At 35.1% G+C, this 17,448-nt stretch overlaps 1 long non-coding RNA gene across 1 annotated transcript; it reads right to left on the bottom strand.

Annotated features, from left to right (window-relative positions):
• Nucleotides 1-11,069: 11,069 nt before the first annotated feature.
• Nucleotides 11,070-15,205, bottom strand: LOC131322053 (uncharacterized). The gene is made up of 2 exons (XR_009198679.1): nt 14,935-15,205; nt 11,070-11,692 (listed from the first exon to the last, which is right to left on the bottom strand). It is a non-coding gene; the product is annotated as an uncharacterized LOC131322053 (long non-coding RNA).
• Between the last annotated feature and the right edge of the window lie 2,243 nt (nt 15,206-17,448).

The raw sequence follows: 17,448 nt of genomic DNA, 5'->3' as shown, positions 1-17,448 counted from the left end.
TTTGTTGATAATATTGTAAAATTTAATACTAGTATATATTACTAGTTTTTTTAATAATTTGTAAAATATGTAATATATATATATATATATATATATATATATATATATATATATATATATATATATCAATATGTATTATTTATTTAAAATATATTAAATTTATTGAAATTTGAAAAAGTAATTAGTCTTGCATTTGGCGACAAAATTTTATTTTCGTCACCAAATGGTACCTACTGGTGGCAACGAAATTCCATTTTCATCGCCAAATGGGTCCAATTTGGCGACGAAATGGGAATTTCAACTTCAAATTTCGTTGCGATAGACCATTTTTGTCGTAATGTCGGGGTCCAAAATTCCTCGGTGGCACAATGACTTCATTAGTCTCCTCTTGAACTTGGAAATTTCTTGGATAGTTAACTCAATAATCCACGTTTATTATTCTTCTCTTCTCTTGACCTTGGAAATGGTTTTAATTCTTTTCCGCTACAGGTGGAACAGTCAAAAAAAACCAGTGGTGCAAAATTCTCTTATCTTAGGAAAAAGTTAAAACTTGACGCGTGGTCCATTGTCACCAACCAATTATAAACCACATATTCACGTAATGGGTTGAATTAATGGTCATAATTAAAATGACATTTTGGCGGATTAGGAAAGAGCTCAAAACCTGCGGATGGTACGTATTACATGCATGTTTGCTTACGTGATACCCAAAAAATCATATACCCTGGTCAATTGGTGGCTTGGGGAATTTTATTGATCTCGTACATTTTGCATCCCCGACCATCATCATGCCATCATACTGCATGTAAACATATATATGCTACTATACATCGATACTATACGTATTCCTTTTGATAACTCAGGATTGGGCTAGGTTACGCACATTTTAATTAATCTCTGATTATTTAATTCTACCGTCATTAGCAGAGAATAAGATTAAAATCGTGACAAGACCCCGTAAGGGAACAGTTAGGTTTCTGCATGTGGGTTGGCAGCCAGGCTTTGGGATGAAGATCGCAGGAGTTGTTTACAGTGACGACATTGGCGGTGATGTTGGTAGCAGGGCGGAGCTATATATGTTGGGGCCGTGGCCCTCCCAGCTCCAACTCTTCGAGCGGCCGAATTTCAAAAATTTTTTTTTTTATATGTACCTGATTTTGAATATTATTAATAATTATTCGTGTATAACTACTTATAATGTTAATAATTTTGGTTCGATTTGATAAAAAACGGTTATTTTACATTCTTATTTCTCAATTTCTTTCATAAATAAAAAATAAGCACGTGACATTTGAAGTATCCTAAATAATCATTTTAATGTGCAAATGTAATTAATGCATTGAAAAGAAAAAATCTTAGATATAATAAGTACTATACGTTCCAATAAAAAATATACGTCTATTAAACCTTCCTCCAGAATCAAAATCTTGGCTCCGCCACTGATTGATAGTACTGTGTTCATTCTTAGTGTGGGTTGAGCTAATAGGAGGCAGGAAAGAAACAAGAGGAGTGGATGGAGATACATGTTTAAGGATGAACACATATATATAGTTGGAACTTTGGAATTGAGAATGAAATACTTTCAACAATCAAATACATGAGCTCGTGTGTCTATCCCCCCGAGATCTATATATATACACTGGTACTTCATACTCTCTCCGGTTTCTAAACTACCACTCCAAACACTAGGCCACTTCTCATTTTGTTGATAATATTGCAAAATTTAATAGCATATATTACTAGTTTTTTTAATAATTTGTAAAAGATGTAATATATATCGATATGTATTATTTATTGAAAATATATTAAATTTATTGAAATTTGAAAAAGTAATTAGTCTTGCATTTGGCGACAAAATTTTATTTTCGTCACCAAATTAACGGTACCTACTGGCGGCGACGGAATTCTATTTTCATCGCCAAATGGGTCTAATTTGGTGACGAAATGAGAATTTCATCTTCAATTTTGGTTGTGATAGACCATTTTTGTCGTAATGTTGGGGCCCAAAATTCCTCGGTGGTGCAATGATTTCATGAGTCTCCTCATGACCTTGGAAATTTCTTGGATATTTAACTCAATTAATAATCCACGTTTATTATTCTTCTCTTCTCTTGACCTTGGAAATGGGTAATTCTTTTCCGCCACAAGTGGAACGCTCAAACCACTGTGCAAAATTCTCTTTTCTTAGGAAAAAGTTAAAACTTGACGCGTGTTCCATTGTTTTGACCGAGTACATTTTGCATCCCCAACCAGCATCATGCCATCATACTGTAGTGGGCCAAAATAATCTAGGTTCGGAAGGTTTAAAGGGTTCAAATAGTGACGAGAGGTAACCCACTATTCAGTTGTCTCAGTTCAATTGTGAAAATATTTCGTTAGTGTTTCGGGTACTTTGTGCACATATCTTGAAACAAGACCTAAACATGCTAATTCACAATTCATAAAGGCCCCGTTTGATAACAGTGATGGATAAATGAGATTCGTAAGGAAATGATATTAGAATTGAGATTGGTAATGAGAAGGGATTGATAATGAGTAAGGATTAGTAATGGGTATGTTTGTTTAGGATGAGATTAGATGATGAGATTGGATTGACAGAAGAAATTGGTAATGAGAATGGATTAGTAATGAGAAGAGGTTGGGATTGGACTATGAATACCAAGTCTCAAGAGGTATTGCTAATACTTTCAATTTTGGGGTCATGCTAATCTCAAGGGATTCATAGTCCGGAGTAGTTTTGGGTTACTAAACAAGGGATTAGGAAGCCATTTGAATTATTAGTCCAATCCCCAATACTAAAGGGGTTAACAAACGGGGCCAAAGGGTGAATTACAGTATTACACAACTTCTATTTGTATTTTGGTTGATGAAAATAGTACTTTTGTTGTTAACAAAATCTTTTGGTCTTATAGGTAAAAAAAGGTCCAACTTTATCCCAAAAATTCAAATTTTCCAATTTGTTTTCGTCTTTTTCATCATTTATGAATTTTTTTCAACTTTAATCTACATATTTATACTTTTTCCATTTAGTGTAAGAATTTGACCCAAATCTTGTGAAAACTAAAAGAAAGAAATTTAAAAAACCATGCTAAAAAGATCAGACTATGATCACTGGTTCAAGAAATCCTAAAAAAGTTTTGGGGCAAATCCCGTCCATTTGCTTCGGATCAATTCGGACCATTTGTTTCCGTTCCTAGTGTGGGTTGTGCTAATAGGAGGTAGGAAAGAAACAAGAGGAGTGCATGGAGATACATGTTTAAGGATTAACACATAGTTGGAACTTGGAATTGAGAATGCAATACTTTCAACAATCAAATGCATGAGTTCGTGTGTCTATCTCTCTATCCCCCGAGATGTGTGTGTCTATATATATGTATAGAAAGTTTCAAATGAGGATCTCTCACTACAAGAAATTTGAGATCTCCCAACGGTTTTTTTAGTAACGAGTGAAAAAACCGTCGATATAGATGGTATTTAGCAACGGTTTGCAAAACGTTATTAGAAACAAAACTATAGCAACGGTTTTCATGCAACCGTTACTAGATTATAAGACTATAGCAACGGTTTTCCATAACCGTTACTAAAAACCAGACTATAGCGATGGTTTCCAATAACCGTTACTATAAACCGGACTATAGCAACGGTTTTCATTAACCGTTAGTAGATTTTTACACCGCCAAAACCAATTTTCTTTCATGTGATCGGTTTTCCAAATTCGAACTAACGATCGAGACGGTTGATTTTTTTTTCATGTTGATTAAATCATTCTCGTAAAAATTTGACTCAATCGGATTTGTAATTATATTTAAAATATATACTTGTGTTGTATCTTTCTACTCAATCAAGTATGTAACGATACCCGATTAATTTCATTTTTCGTAGGGTGTTTGGACAAATACGCCAAAGTGGCTTATTTTTTGTCTTTATTCAAATTTTTTTCGTATTTGTTAGTTTCTCGTCAATTATTTGGGGATTATTGCTTCGTCATGACAAGCGGAATCTAAAAAGTAAAAAAATTCGCTCGAAATCTAATTTTTTTTGAATAAAGACGAAAAAATTGGCTTATTGGCTTATTTTTTTTGTCTTTATTCAAAAAAATTACGTTTTGATCGAAATTTTTTACTTTTTAGATTCCTCTCGTCATGACGAAGCAATAATCCCAAAAAAATTTATGAGAAACTAACAAATGCAAAAAAAATTGAATAAGGACAAAAAATAAGCCACTTTGACTTATTTAAAAAATAGACGGTTCCAATCGAAAAAAAAAAATAGGTGTTTGTATAGTATAAACCAAATTTAAAAATTTGGATTAAGAATAAATCGATAAAACTCTAATGACATAAGTTAGCCCAACTAGTTTGCATAGTATAAATATTAGAAGGCCCTTTATATTACACAAGTGCTGGGCTAGGTTTGCACTCGCGCGCGCATACACGAGGTCCTGGGTTCGATTCCTAGGAGGAGCAAAAATTGTTGTGTTGCCCTCCATGCTCCACGTCTGCTGCCATGCAGGCGCCAAGTTGGGGCCACGTCAACGCCACGTGGGTGACAAGTGGGGGCTACGTGGGCGACAGGGGAAGGCCATGTCAGCGCCACATGGTTGCCATGTCATATTTTACCCCAAATTTTTTATAAAAAAAAACTTGCCTTTAGCAACGGTTGTAACCGTTGCCAAAGAAACTGTTACTAAAAAAAAATCTATGCCAACGCTCGTCAAAACCGTTGCTCTACACCAACGGATATCTCACAACGGTTTGGTGAACCGTTGGTATTGCTTTTAGCAACGCTTTTTGTGTTTTTTAGTAACGCTTTTGACAGTTGCTAGAGCATCCGCAATGGGAATAATCAAAATCGATAACCAAAATGTGTCACGTCAGCATTTGATTATCCATTTAGTTTATAATCAAACCTAACAAATTTGATCTCTACATTGGTTATTTTTGTATCCCTATAAACCCCCCCCCCCCCCCCCCAACCACAATACGCAATGCATCTATGTCCAATTGCAAACGAGTTCCAATCACGCATCCGACCACACCAAATTATTTGTCTCGATGAGACGATTCTAATGTGAGGTGTTTTTTAATTTTTTAGTTTTGAATTTGGTTATTGAGTTTTAGTTATTGGTAAAAGTTGTTAAGTTTGGTTATTCAAAGGTCAAAATTTGATGAGTTGCTAAGAGATTGCTAAGTTTGGTTATTATAATGTGAGCATTTTTTTGAGCAAATATTGCTAATTTTAGCAAATTTTTAGTTTTGATTATTACATTGTGGATGCTCTTAGATCCCGATTTTCTTGTAGTGTCTTAAAATGCGGACTCTTCTTTCCCGATCAAATTTTGACAATCCGAGCCGCTCAATATATTTAGAACATGATTTTAAGGGTACCCACGAGAAATCGGCAAAAAAAATGACCGGAAATTGCTTGATTTGAGCAATTTTTTATTGAACCGTTCAATAAAAAACTGTTCGGATGAAGCCCTTCCCAGACTATATATATATATATATATATATATATATATATATATATATATATATTCGAGCGGTTTCGGGAACACTTAAAAAAATTATACACACTACATACTAAGTACCAAAAATACTAGTATTTAAGTATAAGTGGAGTGATATGAATCTCATCATATAGAAAAGGAATTTATTATTTAAGTACAAGGGACGCAGTTCCATTTTGATGACGAGTGAGCCCTAACTATGAATGAACAATTGGAAATTATTGGGGCCCAAAATTCATTGGTGGCGCAGCGGATTCTTCTCCAAGGTCAAGCGTTAAAGCTGGTTTGAATTATTAAAATCTATCAGTTGATTTTTGGGGAATTTTTAGGCCGGTCCTAAAAATTAGGTTCGGACTTCATTTAGTCCTGCACAATTATTTATATTTTTTATTCCAACCTTGCTCCTTCACGTGCAGCAGCCCACTGAACTAGAGAACATTTAATATAGAAAAATTATCCAATGCTCCATGAGTATTGGTGCACCATTAAAACATTGTTTAAATTTCAAAAAGTAATATCTTTTGTTGTAGTTATTCATTTTTTTTAAAAATTATATTTTTGGAACCTATTCAACGGTATCTACCAAACAAGATCCATATTGAATATGAAATTATGTAAGATTAAAAAAAATATAATTTTTTATTAGAACTCTCTATGAGAACTGTTTCTATAATAATTGTCTCCATGAGAACTGTCTATGAGAATTATTTCTACGAGAACCGTTCCTATGAAAACTGTCTTTATGAAAACTGTTTCGGACAAAAATATCCTTGACTATGTGAACTGGTTATGAGAACTGGCAATTCTCATAGTCAGTTCTATGAGAATTATATGAAATAACTATGTGAACTGAAAAATACACAGTTCAAATAGTCTTACCACACACTTAAATAAACAGTTCTCATAGAAAATACACAATTGTTATAGAAAATACACAGTTTTCATGTATAATACTCAATTCTCATAGAAAATACACAGTTCTCATAGATAGTTGTCATGAACAATATACAGTTCTCATAAAAAATATACAATTTTCTTAGAAAAATAAACAGTTCTTATAGAAAAATACATAGTTCTCATAGAAAAATACAATGTTTCCATAGAAAATACACAATTCTCATGTATAATACACAGTTCTCATAAAAAAATATAATAATCTCATATAAAATACACAGTTCTCATAAACAATTCTTACCCTTAGTTATGTGAATTGGTTATGAGAACTGTCAATTCTCATAGTTAGTTTTATGAGAACTATGTGAAAATGGCTATGAGAACTGAAAATATACAGTTCATAAATAGGGTTTTCAAGGGTAGAAGAACCAAACTGGAATAAGCAGATTGAAAGGGGGAGGGGGGAAATAGATTCGGCTTGATTTCTAAAGCAAGTTTATCGATTATGAGAGTAGTCCGTGGAAATTAGGCGGCAGCTGCTAATGGCTTCATTGTTGGACTAACCAACCACAGGTCGAAACAGGATTGCCGATTGCAAAATTTTACCTTAAACTAGGCTTGAAAACAGTGGGCTTGGAAGCTAGGATATGGTCTTTTCTTAAGGGGTGAATAGTACCAAGGGACAGTAACTAAGGCTAGCTCTTTATTAGAAGGATGACAAAGAAAGAAAGAAACGAAGGAAAGGATTCTTAACCTCGCTAGGCATAAGCAAAATGAAGTCGATAAAGAGCAAGACAAAGTAAATTAAACAGGCTAGGCAGTAGGCACAATACGAAGGTGAGGCTAACATGAACCATGCATAGTAAGTTAATAACCTCATTCGTGCTTGGTTTAAGAATTGACGGTATCGTTTTGCTATAAGAATTCTCTATGAGAACTATTTATATGAGAATTGACTCTATGAGAACTATTCCTATGAGAATTTTTTCTATGAGAGCTGTCTTTATGGAAATTGTTTTTATGAGAACTGTCTTTATGAGAACTGTTTTCATGAGAAGTGTCTATGAGAATTGTCTTTATGAGACTAGTTATGAGAACTATGTCTATTAGAACTCTCTCTATGAGAACTGGGCACAATTCTTATAGAAAATACACAGTTCACATAGTTTCACCACACACTAAAATACACAGTTCTCATAGAAAATACACAACTCTTATAGACACTTCTCATGGACAATACATAGTTCTCATAGAAAAATACACAGTTGTCATTAAAAATACACAGTTCTCATAAAAAATACACAATTCTCATAGACACTTCTCAGGGACAATATACAGTTCTCATAGAAAAGTATACAGTTCTCATAAAAAATACATAATTCTCATAGAAAAATACATAGTTCACATAGACAACTCACCTAATTGACATAGATAATAAATACAAAAATTCAACTACAGAATAATTTTCTAAATGAGCACGAAGAATCTAGAGCAAAGCTTCAATATACCAGTTGATAAGCTTTATCTAGTTTTTTATTAGTATATACTACAATATTATTTGACACATAGTAGACTGAAGTACCGAAATACCATTTGATAAGCTTCAAAAAAACAAAAAAAAAATCTTGTGGACTGAAGTACCGAAACAAAGAATCACAGGTTTTGTATCATTAATAGCTTCAGAGGTGCGACTAAGATAATGTTATAGTAATTGCCGACTCGAGATTGTTTCCTCGCAGCCACTGATTGTAGATTGCGGATTCGTTCTCTGATCACGCCGCCGCTCTAGCGTAGTCGACGACGCCGGAGCTTGCGATGAACCGGAGGATGAAGAGCATCGCCATTGACGAAGAAGACGAGGACAGCGATGACGTGGTTAACAAAGAGAGAGATCTGCATCGGCGACAGAACACGACACCGGTCCACCGGAGCTGCCGCCGTTGTCAGAGATGAAGGGGACGCCTTGGAATTTACTTCTTCATGGACGAAAACATGCCAGGTGTAGAGGTAGAGAGAGGAGGTGGTTGTTGGAGAGGAAGAGGGAGAAAGAGATGATTTGTTGATGATGGTGAGATTGAATCAACGAGACAAAGTAAAAAGGGCAAGAAAGTCATGACATGACATATCCGAGCCTACGCAGCTTGGGAAATAATATTTAGGCTTGGAATCAAAACGAACCTAAAAAAGAGGACCGGTCTCTAATTTTCTATTGATTTTTATGATTTAATGAGTCTCCTCCTGACCTTGGAAATTTCTTGGATACTCAACTCAATAATCTGCGTTTATTATTCTTCTCTTCTACTTATTGCACGAAAATGGTTATACTATGCACACAATTTTAAAATATCACTTCAGACACAACTCTGTTAATGATGGTTCGGTAACTTCTATCCGCATTGTAAATGATCCACAAGTATTGAACGGTTCAAGATATAGATGTATTCTGAATTGTATTTTCAAATTTTTGTTTATGGACTTGTTTAGTTATAAACATTCCTGACCTTTGGCCTTTTAGATGACCAATAAGAAACCAGTTTGGCCACTCTACGACACCTGTAAATGATTTATTAATTCAACGCTCTCCCACCTATAATGCAAAAATACTACCAGCCAATCACGTAGCGAGAAGTGGAAAAAAATCAATGGTCTATCGGAAGGTTCAGATCAGTGAGGATGATGACCATATATGCTCATTTCGCTTCAAAAGTCAAATAGTAATTTTTCTTTCGACTTTATTCAAATTTTTTTCGCATTTGTTAGTTTTACGTCAAATTTTTGTGACTTATTAATTTGTCTCAGCAAGAAGAATCAGAAAAGTAAAAAAATTTGATCGAAACTCATAATTTAAAAAAAAAAAAAGAATAAGTAAAAAAAAGTTGTCTTATTGACTTATTTTTGTCTCTATTCAAAAAATTATGAGATTTGATCAAAAAATTTTACTTTTCCGATTCCTTTGGTCGAGACAAATCAATATGTTACAAAAGTTTGACGCAAAACAAACAAATGCAAAAAAAAATCAAATGAAGCAAAAAATTAAGTCTCCCTACTTTTCAATCCAAACCCACTATATAATGCAGGACTTATGTTTGGTCCCCACTAATAATTTTGTAATCACGTAAAACCATGATGCAATGACTGTTATACCCTCCTCAGCCTTCCCCACTGGTCACTTTCAAGTTTCAACCAGTAAATATTTTTGAAAAGTCCTTAATCGCCTAGGTTTATAAACGATTTGTTATGTTCAAACTTTTACAAAATTGATATTCGCGCTCTATTTTTAATTAATGACGCTCCACTTTTAACGTGAAGTTAACTCACGAACAAAGTAGAGCGCGAATATCAAAATCCAACTTTTAATAGAAATTATCCACCAAACAATATATAAGCCAGCTAATCACACGAATTAGAAGAAATCAAAACATGAACGCATATATGTGAAAAGCCTTAAAAAATCACGAGAAGAAATCAAACACTATAAAACATTGTGCAGTTACAAGTAATCGTACCCTATGATTCTGAATCCTCACAATCTATCGGAATTGCTCGAGCAACTTCTGCAATCCGTTTTAAGCCTATTTGAGTTGCTCAAGCAACTTTCTGTAAAACGTTGCCATATGATCAAAACCCTTGGTTTTCTTGATTTCTTTTCCTTTCGACCTCGCAAATACAAAAATACCATTGATTTTCTTCCACTTTCTAAACAAACACTCTAGAAATAAATTAAAAATAAATTGCAACTCAATAAACAGGAATACAATTAAACGTGTGTTTTGTCAAGAAATTCACCAACACAAAGAGACCATGGCCTCTGATCCTAACAATCTCTCCATTTGGCACTTTCATGGCATGAACACACTGCTTGCTGAACGTAAGTGCGTTGTAGAAGAGTTTGCCCCAAGCGTAGGACTAGATTATTTGTCGCATAATAAACTAAAAAATCCGAGGTCAAATTCATAGGTAATGCAATGGATTTAGTGGGAGGTTTGTTTTACAGAGGGTTTTGGCATTAGAACGGCCAACTTTTTAAGTGAATTTGGTGAAATTCTCTCTCTACCTCTAATTTGACTAGAAATGAACATAAAAGTAAATTTAACTAAAGGCAAGGTCTAAGGGTTCGACCCATCCATAACCTAAGTTATTCAACTCTTCTTGATGATAACTCAAGTGAGAGTCACAGTCATTTGCTCTCGCTCAGAAGATTTTACAATGAAAATCTTGTTTATATAGAAAATGGTGTTTTCAAATGGAATGAACCCTTTTTGGCAATTCATCAAACACTTAAGAGTGCCATGGTTTTAAGTATTGTGTGTGCCAAGAATCTTCTCTACATACAATTATAGAAGTTAACAACCCTAGCTTTGTATCAAAAGCTCAACAAGTTCTTTGAGGTATTTTATCAAACACTTAGAGTGACATAATTCTAAGAATTATATGTGACAAGAGATCAAGTCATTGTCTAAACATAATCAATAAGGTTAACAACCCTAGTTTTGGTTTAAAAATGTAAGAACTTAATCCATTCACAAACTAGCTTTGATGATCAAAATGAGAAAATATTGAATAACCTAGGTCATGAGATGAAGATCACCCCATGACCAAGCCCAAAGAGGCTACCCCTCCACGGGAAACGAAATCAACAAGATAACAGAAGAGAGAACACAAAACATGGAGATAAACATGAAATTAAACTAGAATATTGACCGAAATGAAGAGTACTTGCATGATTCTTGAAGAAATTACAAGAGAATAAAAATCTAAGCTCCATCCATGGAGGATTGAGAGCTAACCCTAAGAGAGGGAGATAGAGAGAGAGAAAGTAAAAAGGGAGATAATCTGGTAAAATGGAGTTAGAACCTATTCATACCCCTTACAAAACGTTTTACAAAAGTCCAAAGTACCCCTAAGTTATAAGGATCGGGCACAAAATCTGCAGAATTTTCCAGCTACGACCGGTAGTGAAATTTCGCACTACCTATAGTAACAGCAAATTTCTGGCCTCTAACCAATTACTACGGGTAGTGATTATTTGCACTACCTATAGTAGCTGCAAAAGTTTGGCCTCCGGTCTCTAAATATTGATGGTGCGATTTTGCACTACTCGTAGTGGCTGGGCAAACTACCCCCTTTCTTTGTTGCTTCTTCCCTCAGCTTTGGGAGTCCCAAGCACTTTTCGATGTTTCTTTTCATGCTCCTCGGGACTCGGTGGTGGGGTGCCATGTGGCCTTGGGTCCTTGGATGCTCTCGGAAGCCATCCATGGCATTCAAAACCACCTTATTCTTACGATTAACCTGTAACACCAAAAATACAACTTTTCTGCACAACATCAATCAAATAAACTAAGTTGCGTGTGTGTGTGACAAAAATGAAAGAGATAAGCCCTTTTATTTACATTATTTAGGACTTGTCACACTTAACAAAGAAAAACCTATCCCCTAACAGATTGTGGGCACGACCTGTAGAGCTGTAGAAACACTAAAAAATGCACAATGGACAATCGGTTATAAGCTGATAAATTGCCCCCGTTTTGTCACGGAAGGACAAAGGCAAAGTAGTAGCAAATAGCCAAAATCCAATAGGAGCCCAATTTAAACCACGAAGAAGAAAGAACAGAACCTATTTTGTCAATAACCATTCAAACGAATCAGCCAACTATGGATCTTAGATAAGCAAGTGAAACCATTAAAGCAGCCAAGAAAGCTAATGAACTAATAGTATAGTTAAGTGCAATCAATCGAGTATTGTAGAAATCCTAATTTGGCTTAACAAGTATTTAAGTCCTACATTGGGCATATCCCGATGATGATACAATTTTTCGTATGCTTTGATGAAGTGTGGAAACCCCTATGAACTATGTCGAACTCTTAAAGAATGAACGAACAACTTAGACCTAGGGGCACGAGTGCCGAATAACACTTAGAGTGAGCAGAAGTGTGTTGACAAATGTTTTAGCCTTAATAGCACCATTGATCATCAATTTAGTATGCTTTCAGCCCATTTTCATAAACCAAACTTCCTTATTTTTATGATTGGATTCCACCATCATTTAGCACTTTCAAAACCCTCTTTATTTTGATATATAAAGTCTTAATCCAATTTAAAATGAGGGAGAGGCGAGAATTTTACCAAAATGATTTATTTTCCGACCCGTTGAATAGAGCTGGGCAACGGACACGATAACACGACACGAAGTTAGCGGGTTAGGGTTGAACATTTCTGATACGAAACACGAAAATGACACGACTCAAGAATACGAATTCTAAATGGGTCGGGTTCGGGTTGAACACGCGAGACACAAAATTGACACGACCAACACGATTACTAATCTGTGTCACCCATTAACACGAACATATATATATAATATATGGTATATCTGTAATTCTATATAGAGTTGGGCAACAGACACGATAACACGACACGAACTGGACACGAAGTTAACGGGTTAGGGTTAAGCATTTCTGACACAAAACACGAACATGACACGACTCGAGAAACACGAATTCTAAATGGGTCAGGTTCGAGTTGGGTAGTTTGTGACACGAACCCGATTGACACGACACGAACACGACCCAACACGACCTGCTACCTGGGTCTACCGTTGACAGCATAATCGTTATATCTTTGGTATGCAGAATATTTTGGATCCAAACCACTCGGGTTAAAAAGTAGACTTTACAAGCTTTCCATGGTCCAAAAAACACACAAATCCGAGTTCCTGAGCAAGCCCACAAGTTTAGTCATGATAAGTTGTATAGAGTAAAAGTGACGATTGCTAGAAATAAGTGGCGATCGCCAGAAATAAGTGACGATCGCTAGGAACAAAGTGGCGATCCACACTTCCAAAAGTGACAATCATCACTAATTAATAGCGATCGTCAATTCCTTCTGCGCATAGAACATTTCAAAACACTATTACGCTTCACAGTCATCTCTTTTTCGATTCAAACTCTTTCAATCATATCATTTCAACTTGTTCAACACTCTCCAAACATTTCAAGATAGAGTTTTAATGGAAATAAATTCTATTTTTCATATTTATTTAATTTCTATTAGTTATCTTTAACCCTAGTTCTTTCATTTTATAAATAGGGCCTTTTCCCTATATGTTTTTAATCAAAATTTTCCTACACTCTCCACTAGAGGTGTCAAATGGACCAAGCCGGCACAACACGTTTAAATGTGGCACGTCACAGGCACGGTCTTGGTAAGATTATTCTGAATGAAAATATTGTACAAAGATTCTACTTATAGAGCGTGTGTTACAGATTCAATACGCACTAGGTGCCAATGATCTTGATTGTCATGCTAGGAGATGGATTTATCAGTTTCCTCCTCAATGATAAAAGAAAATAAAAAGGATTAAAGTGCAATGAAATGTCACTTTATAAACTAATATAACTCCTCATTCGTTACTTTTAAGTGGCGTCTCTCCAATCGACGATTTTATTCTGATAATAAACATTTTATACCTAATTCCTGAACAGAACAAAATAGTTTTGGTGTTTGTGAAAATGAGCTGCATTTTAACTTTGAAGAGATCATATCAGAATGAAATGGGATTCTGAAAATAAGCAGCATTTTAGTACCCTTTACTTTGAAGATATAAAATCAAATTTCCCCTATCAATCTGTAATGTTTTTCTACGATTTTATTTTATGGACTTTATTGTTGTTTAGATGGATTAATTAGTTATTTGCCGAGAGTTGTGTTTATTCATTTTTTTTTTAATAATAGTTGCGTCTATTCGATGACACTTTTATCAATGAACACTTGTGTCTCTTCCATTTGTGACTATTGTCACGAATACATCTATATGTGTGCGTGTGTCTACCATTTGTTTCTTTAAAATGAATCAAGAGTAGATTCTTGAATTGATTTCCCGTATCCATTCAGTCTTGGGTCTTCATATGAGAGAGTACTAAACATGAGTTTGTTTCGTTTGTATTGTTACTTCGGTGTGATTTCTATCATTCAATCCTATCGAGATTGACATTTGAAGATTCTGTAAAAGACCGTAGAGGACACAAATCTGTTTTTAAGATCTTAAAGAGAATTCACTCACAAACACAACTCTCTATTTCCCAAATCTTTCGCAGAATACTAATACAAGTTACATATGCAATTCACTCATTCGCACGCATCTCATCTCACTCTTTCACGCACTAACAATGGTGGGGGGAGACCCCCGAACTCTGTCTCACTTCTCTGTTCTCTCACTCTCTCTTAGCAGCTAGGCTTGACCCCAATCCTTTTCTTCAAGCTCTGTTTTTGTCTCTCACATGGACACACAAAGAGACCCACCCCATTTCATAATTAAGTTTCCCAATGCTAACCCTAGCCTTGATCGTGTTTCCTATCATTACTTTTTTGACATTATCGTTAGCTTTGTCAATGCCGCCTCGGCATCAACGGGTGAACTTGCTATTTTATCACAACAACAACTACAGCAGGCAATTCAACAGGATGCAATTACAATACACTTAAAAAAATCAAACAACTAATTACCCAAGACAACAATTTCATCATAACTTACCCGACGATGGTGAGAAGACTCTGGGGTTTGTGATTGGTCTGAGTTTGGTTCCGAGTGGAAGAGAGATTGCTGTGGACGCCATTGGAGAGGTCTGAGTGAGGCTTATGGGAAACACTAGATTTTTGGGAAATATGAGTAGTGGAACTGTGGAATAGTAGCACGCCGCCATTGGAGATGTCTGAGTGAGGTTTATGGGAAACCCTAGAGTTTTGGGAAATACTATGGGTAGTGGAATGGAACTGTGGAATAGTAGTAGTAAAAGGATCTGTTTAACTATGGGAAAATACAAGGGGAAAAGAAAAGAAAAGAAAAAGGAACTGAGAGAAAATTTACTATTTACAAAATTAAAATTGGTAGTTTCTTCTCCCTTCCAACAAAACAATAGAAAAGAATTTTTTAAAATATTTTTTGAATAAATTACTCAAATGGTTCCTGTAATTTGGTCTTTGTGTCACTTTAATCCCTCTATTTTAATTGGCTTGATTTTAACCCTGTAGTTACGATTTTGTGTCAATCAACTACAATTGATAACTTTTGTTTGCTACTAACGGAACTAATTGTAGAAACTACACTTTGAACCCTTGTGATTTGAGTTTGTGTGAAATAACCCCTTGTCATTTTAAAAACTAGTGCATGACCCAATGTGATTTATGAACTAAAAGTGCACGTTTCATTTGTTAATGCTTATATAAAAAAAAAAACCCCGTTAATACTGCATATAAAAGACGATATTATCCTTAACTAATTTTTTTTTGTCTTTTCTCCCCGTCCACACATGTAGGAACATATATAGAAGATGATATATATATATATATATATTAGTCCTGATCCCATAAGGGATTCCAAACGGTGTTACCATGCGGGACTCTCCTTTTTCGAGCAAATTTCGATGATCCGAGCAACTCAAAGTGATCAGAACGTGATTTTAAGGGTACCCGCTAGAAATCAGCAAAAATAATGATCAGAAAGGACTTGATCCGAACAATTTTTTATTGAATGGTTCAGTAAAAAACTGATCGGATCAAGCCCTTCCCAATCATTTTTTTTGTTGATTCCTCGAGGATACTTTTAAAATCACATTCTACACACTTTGAGCAGCTCGAATCATCGGAATTTGCTTGGGAAATGGGCGTCCTGTACGGTAGCATCATGCGAGATCCCTCATTGGATCCGTGGTGTGTGTGTGTGTGTGTGTATGCGTGTGTGTGTATATATACACACACACACACACCACAGATCAAGTGAGGGATCCATCACTTTGTTAAAATGCGAAACTTTCATTTCCCGATCAAATTTTGAAAATCAGAACCATTCAATGTGTGCAAAACGTGATTTTCAGAGTCCCCGCGAGAAATCAGCAAAAAAAATGACCGGGAAGGGCTTCATTTGAGCAGTTTTTTTTTTGAACCGTTCAATGAAAACTGCTCGGATGAAGCCCTTCCCGGTCATTTTTTTTGCTGATTTCTTACAGGGACCCTTAAAATCACGTTCTGATTACTTTGAGCAGCTCGAATTATCGAAATTCAATCAGGAAGGGGAGTCCTGCATTTTAATAAAATGAGGGATCCCTCACCGGAACCTGACTGTATATACAGTCCGTCTCCAGTAAGGACCACCTCATTTTAATAAAATGCGGACCTCCTTTTTCCGATTGAATTTCGATGATCCGAGCCGCTCAATGTGTTCAGAATGTGATTTTAATGGTACCCACGAGAAATCAGCAAAAAAAATGATCGGGAATGGCTTCATCCAAGCAGTTTTTGTTTGTTTTTTTATCGAACGGTTCAAACAAAAACTGCTCGAATGAAGCCCTTCCCGGTCATTTTTTTGGCCAATTTCTCGCGGGTACCCTTAAAATCACATTCTGAACACATTGAATGGCTCGGATCATCGAAATTCGATCGGAAAATGGGAGAAATGAGGAGGTCCGCATTTTAACTAAAATAAGGACTCCCTCATTTGAGACTGACTGTGTGTCTATATATATAAGACGATATTAATTGACTATCTTATCAACCTAATTAAATCTCAAACTATCAACATTCATTTTTTGTTCTGATTAATTTTTCTTAATCCAATTTTTTAAGTTATTAATAGTCTCAACAAGAGGAATGAAAAAAAGTAAAAAATTATGTCCAAAATCCTAAAAAAAAGTTCACTAATGAAAAAAATAATACAATACAGATATAATATGTATGTATATATAAACTATAGTATATAGTTCTTTGTTAGCACCCTTTCATGATTTTGTGAGCTTTCGATATGGTGGTTTCGGAGGAAGTTGACAACGAGATGCAAGAGTGATTTCCGACAGTGGGATTGAGACACGATCGACAAAACTTTCTGAATATATATTGGTTTATATCTGTACTTAGCGACTTAAAGAAGTCAAATACAACTTTTTACTTTTTAACTTCCTCTTGTCAAGATGAATAAATAATTCAAAAAATATTTGACTCAAAACTAACAAAAGTAGAATAAATAACTTGTCATTAACGCATGTAATGATGCACT

Source organism: Rhododendron vialii, chromosome 4a (genome assembly GCF_030253575.1).
Source record: "Rhododendron vialii isolate Sample 1 chromosome 4a, ASM3025357v1".
NCBI lineage: Eukaryota > Viridiplantae > Streptophyta > Magnoliopsida > Ericales > Ericaceae > Rhododendron > Rhododendron vialii.
Note: the sequence above shows the minus strand (reverse complement) of the source record. Positions and strands in the feature narration are given on the sequence as shown.